This window comes from Anomaloglossus baeobatrachus, chromosome 4 (assembly GCF_048569485.1).
Source record: "Anomaloglossus baeobatrachus isolate aAnoBae1 chromosome 4, aAnoBae1.hap1, whole genome shotgun sequence".
In the NCBI taxonomy this organism is placed as follows: Eukaryota; Metazoa; Chordata; class Amphibia; order Anura; family Aromobatidae; genus Anomaloglossus; species Anomaloglossus baeobatrachus.
Window position 1 is genome coordinate 669738130 of NC_134356.1, and position 12943 is coordinate 669751072.

The 12943-nt window shown below is 40.9% G+C and overlaps 3 non-coding genes across 3 annotated transcripts; all 3 read right to left on the reverse strand.

Annotated features, from left to right (window-relative positions):
- Positions 1–6099: 6099 nt before the first annotated feature.
- Positions 6100–6173, reverse strand: TRNAI-AAU (transfer RNA isoleucine (anticodon AAU)). Its single transcript has one exon. It is a non-coding gene; the product is annotated as a tRNA-Ile (tRNA).
- A 2507-nt stretch (positions 6174–8680) lies between these two features.
- TRNAI-AAU (transfer RNA isoleucine (anticodon AAU)) lies at positions 8681–8754 on the reverse strand. The gene has a single exon. It is a non-coding gene; the product is annotated as a tRNA-Ile (tRNA).
- Positions 8755–11906: 3152 nt separating this feature from the next.
- On the reverse strand, positions 11907–11980 carry TRNAI-AAU (transfer RNA isoleucine (anticodon AAU)). The gene has a single exon. It is a non-coding gene; the product is annotated as a tRNA-Ile (tRNA).
- Between the last annotated feature and the right edge of the window lie 963 nt (positions 11981–12943).

The window sequence follows — 12943 nt, forward strand, 5'->3', positions numbered from 1 at the left end:
TTAGTTTTTGCCTGCATTACAATTAGTGATAGACTTAGCTGTCAATATTTACAGTTATATTGAATTCCAGTTGCCCAAAACTTCTTAAAAAACGCTTAGAAACTGAAATCTCTGGCCATACAATAGATTATATTTCTATTTTGCTTCAATTAGTTACTCTGTCATACTTTCAGGTTAACGACGATGTAACATGGCCACTCTCTTACTCTAACCAAGTTATTTCAAGTTTGTAAATTCATTTTACACATCGGATGGATAAAACCTACGGATCTTTTTCCAAAAGTCACTGGATGTGAACAGAAAGCCAAAGGAATGGCCAGAATGGAGGACAAACCCGCAACCTTAGCGTTATTAGCAACACGCTCTAACCGATTGAGCTAACCGGCCTCATTTGCCCCATATCTACTCTCTTTTAATGATCTTGCTCTAATTTTGAGCCAGCTACTGACCTCTCAAAGCTTGATCTGTCCACAGTGAAAGGTAAAATACGTTGAAAGTTGACTAATTCTTAGAGAGCCCATCAAAAGCATAGGAACCTATCTTAAATGAGAATTGACAAGCTTTTTTTTATATTATGAGCAATATGTTGCCACCAACCACTCTAACTTGTCACGTAATGAGCCAGTAAATTACGCCATTGCTTGGATTAGTTTTTGCCTGCATTACAATTAGTGATAGACTTAGCTGTCAATATTTACAGTTATATCGAATTCCAGTTGCAAAAAAACTTCTTAAAAAACGCTTAGAAACTGAAATCTCTGGCCATACAATAGATTATATTTCTATTTTGCTTCAATTCGTTACTCTGTCATACTTTAACCCCATAGCGACGGCCTAACGTCTCAAGACGTCGGAAAAACAGGGTACTTATTCTGTTCCGACGTCTTGAGACGTCAGGCCGGAAAAACCCTGTAGCGCCCCCCAGTGACGAACAATCTCGGGGGTTTCAGCTACCGGGGGTAGCTGAGACCCCCCAGATTATGAATCGGGATGTTTTTTATGCACCCCGTTAATGCGATCGCCGGTATACACCGTATACCGGCGACAACATAAAAAAAAAAAAAAATGGCTGGTAAAATCTATTTATTTCTCATCTGACGTGATCAAACATGTCAGATGAGAAATAAATGTGAGCCCTTAGTGCCCCCAAAGCCCCCGGTACCGGAGAAATCCATCCAACCCCCCCCCTCCGGAAAATCCAAGATGGCGCCGACGCGCGCTGAAAACTCCCGCCGCCGCCGCCTCTGCATTCATTTCCCTCCGATCTGAAATGATCAAACATTTTAGATCGGAGGGAAATGTCCCCCTCCTGACCTCTCCTCCGGTACACCGGAGCTCTTTGGTCCCTGGAGCCCCCTCCAGTTCTTCAGAGCCCCCCTCCGGAGCGTGCAAGATGGCGCCGACGCGCGCTGAAAACTGCCGCCGCCGGCTCTGCATTCATTTCCCTCCGATCTGAAATGATCAAACATTTCAGATCGGAGGGAAATGTCCTCCCCCTGACCCCTCTTCCGGTCCACCGGAGCCCTCTGGTCACCGGAGCCCCCTCCGGGTCTCCAGAGCCACCCCCCCTCCCCCGCATTCATTCTGCTCTTTCTGCCGCATGTGACACGTCACATGCGGCAGAAAGGTGTCCCCAGGTCCCCCCAGGTCCCACTAGGTCACCCCCCATCACCCCCAGCCCCCAGCCCCCGGTCATACGTTACCTGTCTGGTGATCCGTCCCGCGATCACGCCGCCTCCTTCTTGAATGCTGACGGCGCATGCGCAGACAGCGGCTGTCAGCTGGATTCCTCCCCCGGTCCACAGTGGAGCAGCCTGTGCATCAGCGACGTCAGTCTTGCAGGGACGCTGACGTCGCTGATGCACAGGCTGCTCCACTGTGGACCGGTGGAGAGTGAGTGCAGTAATCAGCAGTCTCTCCATGTGAGGAGTGTGGTCCTCACATGGAGAGACTGCTGTTCCAGAAAATGGGGGGTACGTTCTGTGAGCGTGCCCCTCATATTCTGGAATGAGGTTACTGCAGGTCACTCTGCCCTAAGTTGGACCGGGGCAGTGTGAGTGCAGTATTCTCAGATTACTGCACCCACACTGCTCATGGAGAGCTTGCTCTTCCAGAAAATGGGGGATACGTTCCCTGAACGTGCCCCCCATATTCTAGAAGATCCAGAGTCGGCGTGGGACCTCACGGATTACAGCGGATTACAGCGACCGTAATTTCTTTATTTTCAATAAATTGGGGAAAGAGGAATGTTTCGGGGAGTTTTTTTTTCAAATACATTTTTTTTTTGTCTTTTTTTTTTGTCTATTACTTGACTGGGTTAGTGATGTCGGGTATCTGTTTAGATGCCGTGACATCACTAACCCCAGGGCTTGATGCCAGGTGACATTACAGCTGGTATCAACCCCATATATTACCCCGTCTGCCACCGCACCAGGGCGCGGGATGAGCTGGGGCGAAGCGCCAGGATTGGCGCATCTAATGGATGCGCCACTTCTGGGGCGGCTGCGGCCTGCTATTTTTAGGCTGGGAGGAGTCCAATAACCATGGCTCTTCCCACCCTGAGAATACCAGACCCCAGCTGTCCGCTTCACCTTGGCTGGTGATCTAATTTGGGGGGGACCCCACGTTTTTTTTTTTTTAAAAAAACGCCTGGGGAGCCCTCCAAATTGATCACCAGCCAAGGTGAAGCTGTCAGCTGTGGTTTGCAGGCTACAGCTGTCTGCTTTACCCTAGCTGGCTATCAAAAATGGGGGGGACCCCACGTCGTTTATTTTAATTATTATTTTTTTGGGGGGCTAAATACAAGGCTAGGCACCCTTTAGTGCCACATGAAAGGCACTAAAGGGCGCCAGCTTAGAATATGCAGGGGGTGGGACGTTATATATGTTTGACATGTATCCATTCATCCATTGTAGCATTTTAGGCTGTGCGCCCACAATCGGGATTTTCAGCGTTTTGGGCGCAGGGTGTTTTCCCTGTGTCCATAGCGCTGCATTGTGCAGTAGAAGCACAGTGGAAGGATTTTTAGAAATCCCATGCCCAATGTGCTTGCCCAATGTGCTTCTTTTCTCCGCCACATAAACTGACCTGTGGCGCAGCTTCCCGAGCCTCAGCATGTCAATTTATGCTGCGGAGATGAGTGTTCTCTGCAGGTAGCAAAGAGCTCCACAGCGGCCTGAACCCAAATCGTGGGCATGGGCAGCTGCGTTCTCCCGTGGACAACACTCACATCTCTGCAGGAGGCTGACACTGTGTACTAGACGCCGTGTCGCTGGCTCATGGCCACATAGCCTAAAAGTGAGACATTGGTTGCTACAGCAACATTTTTGTGAAGTACCTGTGGATTCAAAATGCTTATTATACTCCTGAATAAAATCCAGTTTCCAAAATGGGGTCACTTGTGGGGGTTTCTAATGTATAGGTACCCAAGGGGCCCTGCAAATGTGACATGGTGCCCGCAATTTATTTCAACTTTTCCAGAATTCAAATGGTGCTGCTTCCATTCCAAGCCCTCCCATTTATCCAAACAGAGGTTTTTGGCCACATGTGGGGTATCCCTGTGCTCATAAGACATTGGATAACAACCTGTTGGGTCCACGGTTTGTTGTTGTCTCTTGAAAAAGTGAGAAATTTGATGCTGAAGCAACATTTTTGTGAAAAAAATGAAAATTTTCAATATGGCAACCTAAGCTTATCAAATTCTGTGAAGTATTCGTGGATTCATACTGCTCACTATACACCTAGATAAAAGCCTTGAGGTGTCTTGTTTCCAGAATGGAGTCACTTGTGGGGGACCTCCACTGTTTAGGCACCTCAGGGGCTCTCCAAATGCAACCTGGCGTCCGCTATTGACTCCAGCCAATTTTGCAGTCAAATGGCACTCCTTCCCTTCCGAGCCTTGCCATGCGCCCAAACAGTTGATTTCCACCACATATAAGGTATCGCCAAACTCAGGAGAAATTGCACAATAAATGTTATGCTGAATTTTTTCCTTTTACTCTTGTAAAAAAAAAAGCTACCTGGTTGAAATAACAATTTTGTGGTAAAATTTTTTTTTTTTTTTTTTTTTCATGGCTCAACGTTATAAAATTCTGTGAAGCACCTGGGGGTTCAGGGTACTCACCAAACATCTAGATAAATTCCTTGAGGGGCCTAGTTTCCAAAATGGGGTCACTTGTGTGGGGTTTCTGCTGTTTAGGTACCTTAGGGGTCCTCCAAATGTGACATGGTGCCCGCAATCTTTTTCAGCCAAATTTCCTTTCCAAAATTCAAATATTGCTCCTTTCGTTCCAAGCCCTCCCATTTGTCCAAACAAAGGTTTCAGACCACATGTGAGGTATCACCGCGCTCATAAAAAAGTGGTTAACAAACCTTGAGGTCAAATTTTTGGAATTACCTCTTGAAAAAGTGAGAAAATTGATGCTAAAGCAACATTTTTGAGAAAATTATTAAAATTTTCAATATGACAACGTAACGTTAACAAAATCTGTGAAGTATCTGTGGATCTAAAATGCTCACTATACCCCTAGATAGAAGCCTTGAGGGGTCTAGTTTCCAAAATGGTGTCACTTGTGAGGGGTTTCTTCTGTTTAGGTACCTTAGCGGACCTGTAAATGCAACATGGTGCTCGCAATCTATTTCAGCCAAATTTGCTTTCCAAAATTCAAATATTGCTCCTTCTGTTCCGAGCCCTCCCATTTGTCCAAACAGAGGTTTCTGACCACATGTGGGGTATCGGTGCACTCATAAGAAAGTGAAGAACAAGTATTGGGGTCCATTTTGTTGTGTTAGGTCTTCTAAAAGTGAATAAATTTGGGTTAGAGCAACATTTTTAGGTAAAATTTAATTTTTGCTTTTTTTCATTCCACATTGCTTTTGTTCATGTGAAGCACCTGAAGGGTTAATAAACTTCTTGAATGTGGTTTTGAGTACTTTGGGGGGTGCAGTTTTTATAATGGTGTCACTTTTGGGTATTTTCTGTCATCTAGGCCTATTGAAGTCACTTCAAATGTGATGTGGTCCCTAAAAAAATGGTTTTGTAAATTTTGATGTAAAAATGAGAAATCGCTGATAAACTTTGAACCCCTCTAACTTCCTAACAAAAAAAAATTTTGTTTCCAAAATTGTGCTGATGTAAAGTAGACATGTGGGAAATGTTATTTATTAACTATTTTGTGTCACAGAAATCTCTGGTTTAACGGTATAAAAATTCAAAAGTTGAAAATTGCTAAATTTTCAAAATTTTTGCCAATATTCAATTTTTTTCTTCAATAAACGCAAAAAATATTGTCCTAAATTTGGTACTAACATGACGTTTAATATGTGACGAAAAAACAATCTCAGAATCACCGGGATCCGTTGAAGCGTTCCAGAGTTATAACCTCATGAAGTGACACTGGTCAGAATTGCAAAATTTGGTCTGGTCATTAAGGTGAAAATTAGCTCCGTCACTAAGGGGTTAAGGTTAACGACGATGTAACATGGCCACTCTCTTACTCAACCAAGTTATTTCAAGTTTGTAAATTAATTTTACACATTGGATGGATAAAACCTACAGATCTTTTTCCAAAAGGCACTGGATGTGAACAGAAAGCCAAAGGAATGGCCAGCACGGGGGTCGAACCCGCAACTTTGGCGTTATTAGCAACACGCTCTAACCGATTGAGCTAACCGGCCACTTTTGCCCCGTATCTACTCTCTTTTAATGATCTTGCTCTAATTTTGAGCCAGCTACTGACATCTCAAAGCTTGATCTGTCCACAGTGAAAGGTAAAATACGTTGAAAGTTGACTAATTCTTAGAGAGCCCATCAAAAGCATAGGAACCAATCTTAAATGAGAATTGACAAGCTTTTTTTATATTATGAGCAATATGTTGCCACCAACTAATAATAATAATAATAATAATCTTTATTTCTATAGCGCCAACATATTCCGTAGCGCTTTACAATTCAGGAGGATTTTTATTATTATTAACATGGCCACTCTCTTACTCTAACCAAGTTATTTCAAGTTTGTAAATTAATTTTACACATTGGATGGATAAAACCTACGGATCTTTTTCCAAAAGTCACTGGATGGGAACAGAAAGCCAAAGGAATGGCCAGCACGGGGGTCGAACCCGCAACCTTGGCGTTATTAGCACCATGCTCTAACCAATTGAGCTAACCGGCCACTTTTTCCCCATATCTACTCTCTTTTTATGAACTTGCTCTAATTTTGAGCCAGCTACTGACCTCTCAAAGCTTGATCTGTCCACAGTGAAAGGTAAAATACGTTGAAAGTTGACTAATTCTTAGAGAGCCCATCAAAAGCATAGGAACCTATCTTAAATGAGAATTGACAAGCTTTTTTTTATATTATGAGCAATATGTTGCCACCAACCACTCTAACTTGTCACGTGATGAGCCAGTAAATTACGCCATTGCTTGGATTAGTTTTTGCCTGCATTACAATTAGTGATAGACTTAGCTGTCAATATTTACAGTTATATCGAATTCCAGTTGCCAAAAACTTCTTAAAAAACGCTTAGAAACTGAAATCTCTGGCCATACAATAGATTATATTTCTATTTTGCTTCAATTCGTTACTCTGTCATACTTTAAGGTTAACGACGATGTAACATGGCCACTCTCTTACTCTAACCAAGTTATTTCAAGTTTGTAAATTAATTTTACACATTGGATGGATAAAACCTACGGATCTTTTTCCAAAAGTCACTGGATGTGAATAGAAAGCCAAAGGAATGGCCAGCACAGGGGTCGAACCCGCAACCTTGGCGTTATTAGCACCACGCTCTACCCGATTGAGCTAACCGGCCACTTTTGCCCCATATCTACTCTCTTTTAATGATCTTGCTCTAATTTTGAGCCAGCTACTGACCTCTCAAAGCTTGATCTGTCCACAGTGAAAGGTAAAATACGTTGAAAGTTGACTAATTCTTAGAGAGCCCATCAAAAGCATAGGAACCAATCTTAAATGAGAATTGACAAGCTTTTTTTATATTATGAGCAATATGTTGCCACCAAACACTCTAACTTGTCACGTGATGAGCCAGTAAATTACGCCATTGCTTGGATTAGTTTTTGCCTGCATTACAATTAGTGATAGACTTAGCTGTCAATATTTACAGTTATATCGAATTCCAGTTGCCCAAAACTTCTTAAAAAACGCTTAGAAACTGAAATCTCTGGCCATACAATAGATTATATTTCTATTTTGCTTCAATTAGTTACTCTGTCATACTTTCAGGTTAACGACGATGTAACATGGCCACTCTCTTACTCTAACCAGGTTATTTCAAGTTTGTAAATTAATTTTACACATTGGATGGATAAAACCTACGGATCTTTTTCCAAAAGGCACTGGATGTGAACAGAAAGCCAAAGGAATGGCCAGCACGGGGGTCGAACCCGCAACCTTGGCGTTATTAGCAACACGCTCTAACCGATTGAGCTAACTGGCCACTTTTGCCCCATATCTACTCTCTTTTAATGATCTTGCTCTAATTTTGAGCCAGCTACTGACCTCTCAAAGCTTGATCTGTCCACAGTGAAAGGTAAAATACGTTGAAAGTTGACTAATTCTTAGAGAGCCCATCAAAAGCATAGGAACCTATCTTAAATGAGAATTGACAAGCTTTTTTTATATTATGAGCAATATGTTGCCACCAACCACTCTAACTTGTCACGTGATGAGCCAGTAAATTACGCCATTGCTTGGATTAGTTTTTGCCTGCATTACAATTAGTGATAGACTTAGCTGTCAATATTTACAGTTATATCGAATTCCAATTGCCCAAAACTTCTTAAAAAACTCTTAGAAACTGAAATCTCTGGCCATACAATAGATTATATTTCTATTTTGCTTCAATTCGATACTCTGTCATACTTTAAGGTTAACGACGATGTAACATGGCCACTCTCTTACTCTAACCAAGTTATTTCAAGTTTGTAAATTAATTTTACACATTGGATGGCTAAAACCTACGGATCTTTTTCCAAAAGGCACTGGATGTGAACAGAAAGCCAAAGGAATGGCCAGCACAGGGGTCGAACCCGCAACCTTGGCGTTATTAGCAACACGCTCTAACCGATTAAGCTTACCGGCCACTTTCTCCCCATATCTACTCTCTTTTAATGATCTTGCTCCAATTTTGAGCCAGCTACTGACCTCTCAAAGCTTGATCTGTCCACAGTGAAAGGTAAAATACGTTGAAAGTTGACTAATTCTTAGAGAGCCCATCAAAAGCATAGGAACCAATCTTAAATGAGAATTGACAAGCTTTTTTTATATTATGAGCAATATGTTGCCACCAACCACTCTAACTTGTCACGTGATGAGCCAGTAAATTACGCCATTGCTTGGATTAGTTTTTGCCTGCATTACAATTAGTGATAGACTTAGCTGTCAATATTTACAGTTATATCGAATTCCAGTTGCCCAAAACTTCTTAAAAAACGCTTAGAAACTGAAATCTCTGGCCATACAATAGATTATATTTCTATTTTGCTTCAATTAGTTACTCTGTCATACTTTCAGGTTAACGACGATGTAACATGGCCACTCTCTTACTCTAACCAAGTTATTTCAAGTTTGTAAATTCATTTTACACATTGGATGGATAAAACCTACGGATCTTTTTCCAAAAGTCACTGGATGTGAACAGAAAGCCAAAAGAATGGCCAGCACGGGGGTCGAACCCGCAACCTTGGCGTTATTAGCACCACGCTCTAACCGATTGAGCTAACCGGCCACTTTAGCCCCATATCTACTCTCTTTTAATGAACTTGCTCTAATTTTGAGCCAGCTACTGACCTCTCAAAGCTTGATCTGTCCACAGTGAAAGGTAAAATACGTTGAAAGTTGACTAATTCTTAGAGAGCCCATCAAAAGCATAGGAACCAATCTTAAATGAGAATTGACAAGCTTTTTTTATATTATGAGCAATATGTTGCCACCAACCACTCTAACTTGTCACGTGATGAGCCAGTAAATTACGCCATTGCTTGGATTAGTTTTTGCCTGCATTACAATTAGTGACAGACTTAGCTGTAAATATTTACAGTTATATCGAATTCCAGTTGCCCAAAACTTCTTAAAAAACGCTTAGAAACTGAAATCTCTGGCCATACAATAGATTATATTTCTATTTTGCTTCAATTTGTTACTCTGTCATACTTTAAGGTTAACGACGATGTAACATGGCCACTCTCTTACTCTAACCAAGTTATTTCAAGTTTGTAAATTAATTTTACACATTGGATGGATAAAACCTACGGATCTTTTTCCAAAAGTCACTGGATGTGAACAGAAAGCCAAAAGAATGGCCAGCACGGGGGTCGAACTCGCAACCTTGGCGTTATTAGCACCACGCTCTAACCGATTGAGCTAACCGGCCACTTTAGCCCCATATCTACTCTCTTTTAATGAACTTGCTCTAATTTTGAGCCAGCTACTGACCTCTCAAAGCTTGATCTGTCCACAGTGAAAGGTAAAATACGTTGAAAGTTGACTAATTCTTAGAGAGCCCATCAAAAGCATAGGAACCAATCTTAAATGAGAATTGACAAGCTTTTTTTTATATTATGAGCAATATGTTGCCACCAACCACTCTAACTTGTCACGTGATGAGCCAGTAAATTACGCCATTGCTTGGATTAGTTTTTGCCTGCATTACAATTAGTGATAGACTTAGCTGTCAATATTTACAGTTATATCGAATTCCAGTTGCCCAAAACTTCTTAAAAAACGATTAGAAACTGAAATCTCTGGCCATACAATAGATTATATTTCTATTTTGCTTCAATTCGTTACTCTGTCATACTTTAAGGTTAACGACGATGCAACATGGGCACTCTCTTACTCTAACCAAGTTATTTCAAGTTTGTAAATTAATTTTACACATTGGATGGATAAAACCTACGGATCTTTTTCCAAAAGTCACTGGATGTGAACAGAAAGCCAAAGGAACGGCCAGCACAGGGGTTGAACCCGTAACCTTGGCGTTATTAGCACCACGCTCTAACCGATTGAGCAAACCGGCCACTTTTGTCCCATATCTACTCTCTTTTAATGATCTTGCTTTAATTTTGAGCCAGCTACTGACCTCTCAAAGCTTGATCTGTCCACAGTGAAAGGTAAAATACGTTGAAAGTTGACTAATTCTTAGAGAGCCCATCAAAAGCATAGGAACCAATCTTAAATGAGAATTGACAAGCTTTTTTTATATTATGAGCAATATGTTGCCACCAACCACTCTAACTTGTCACGTGATGAGCCAGTAAATTACGCCATTGCTTGGATTAGTTTTTGCCTGCATTACAATTAGTGATAGACTTAGCTGTCAATATTTACAGTTATATCAAATTCCAGTTGCCCAAAACTTCTTAAAAAACGCTTAGAAACTGAAATCTCTGGCCATACAATAGATTATATTTCTATTTTGCTTCAATTCGTTACTCTGTCATACTTTAAGGTTAACGACGATGTAACATGGCCACTCTCTTACTCTAACCAAGTTATTTCAAGTTTGTAAATTAATTTTACACATTGGATGGATAAAACCTACGGATCTTTTTCCAAAAGTCACTGGATGTGAACAGAAAGCGAAGGGAATGGCCAGCACGGGGGTCGAACCCGCAAACTTGGCGTTATTAGCACCACGCTCTAACCGATTGAGCTAACCGGCAACTTTTGCCCCATCTCTACTCTCTTTTAATGAACTTGCTCTAATTTTGAGCCAGCTACTGACCTCTCAAAGCTTGATCTGTCCACAGTGAAAGGTAAAATACGTTGAAAGTTGACTAATTCTTAGAGAGCCCATCAAAAGCATAGGAACCAATCTTAAATGAGAATTGACAAGCTTTTTTTATATTATGAGCAATATGTTGCCACCAACCACTCTAACTTGTCACGTGATGAGCCAGTAAATTACGCCATTGCTTGGATTAGTTTTTGCCTGCATTACAATTAGTGATAGACTTAGCTGTCAATATTTACAGTTATATCGAATTTCAGTTGCCCAAAACTTCTTAAAAAACGCTTAGAAACTGAAATCTCTGGCCATACAATAGATTATATTTCTATTTTGCTTCAATTCGCTACTCTGTCATACTTTAAGGTTAACGACGAAGTAACATGGCCACTCTCTTACTCTAACCAAGTTATTTCAAGTTTGTAAATTAATTTTACACATTGGATGGATAAAACCTACGGATCTTTTTCCAAAAGTCACTGGATGGGAACAGAAAGCCAAAGGAATGGCCAGCACGGGGGTCGAACCCGCAACCTTGGCGTTATTAGCACCACGGTCTAACCGATTGAGCTAACCGGCCACTTTTGCCCCATATCTACTCTCTTTTAATGAACTTGCTCTAATTTTGAGCCAGCTACTCAAAGCTCAAAGCTTGATCTGTCCACAGTGAAAGGTAAAATACGTTGAAAGTTGACTAATTCTTAGAGAGCCCATCAAAAGCATAGGAACCAACCTTAAATGAGAATTGACAAGCTTTTTTTATATTATGAGCAATATGTTGCCACCAACCACTCTAACTTGTCACGTGATGAGCCAGTAAATTACGCCATTGCTTGGATTAGTTTTTGCCTGCATTACAATTAGTGATAGACTTAGCTGTCAATATTTACAGTTATATCAAATTCCAGTTGCCCAAAACTTCTTAAAAAACGCTTAGAAACTGAAATCTCTGGCCATACAATAGATTATATTTCTCTTTTGCTTCAATTCGCTACTCTGTCATACTTTAAGGTTAACGACGATGTAACATGGCCACTCTCTTACTCTAACCAAGTTATTTCAAGTTTGTAAATTAATTTTACACATTGGATGGATAAAACCTACGGATATTTTTCCAAAAGTCACTGGATGTGAACAGAAAGCCAAAGGAATGGCCAGCACAGGGGTTGAACCCGTAACCTTGGCGTTATTAGCACCACGCTCTAACCGATTGAGCTAACCGGCCACTTTTGTCCCATAGCTACTCTCTTTTAATGATCTTGCTTTAATTTTGAGCCAGCTACTGACCTCTCAAAGCTTGATCTGTCCACAGTGAAAGGTAAAATACGTTGAAAGTTGACTAATTCTTAGAGAGCCCATTAAAAGCATAGGAACCAATCTTAAATGAGAATTGACAAGCTTTTTTTATATTATGAGCAATATGTTGCCACCAACCACTCTAACTTGTCACGTGATGAGCCAGTAAATTACGCCATTGCTTGGATTAGTTTTTGCCTGCATTACAATTAGTGATAGACTTAGCTGTCAATATTTACAGTTATATCAAATTCCAGTTGCCCACAACTTCTTAAAAAACGCTTAGAAACTGAAATCTCTGGCCATACAATAGATTATATTTCTATTTTGCTTCAATTCGTTACTCTGTCATACTTTAAGGTTAACGACGATGTAACATGGCCACTCTCTTACTCTAACCAAGTTATTTCAAGTTTGTAAATTAATTTTACACATTGGATGGATAAAACCTACGGATCTTTTTCCAAAAGTCACTGGATGTGAATAGAAAGCCAAAGGAATGGCCAGCACAGGGGTCGAACCCGCAACCTTGGCGTTATTAGCACCACGCTCTACCCGATTGAGCTAACCGGCCACTTTTGCCCCATATCTACTCTCTTTTAATGATCTTGCTCTAATTTTGAGCCAGCTACTGACCTCTCAAAGCTTGATCTGTCCACAGTGAAAGGTAAAATACGTTGAAAGTTGACTAATTCTTAGAGAGCCCATCAAAAGCATAGGAATCAATCTTAAATGAGAATTGACAAGCTTTTTTTATATTATGAGCAATATGTTGCCACCAACCACTCTAACTTGTCACGTGATGAGCCAGTAAATTACGCCATTGCTTGGATTAGTTTTTGCCTGCATTACAATTAGTGATAGACTTAGCTGTCAATATTTACAGTTATAT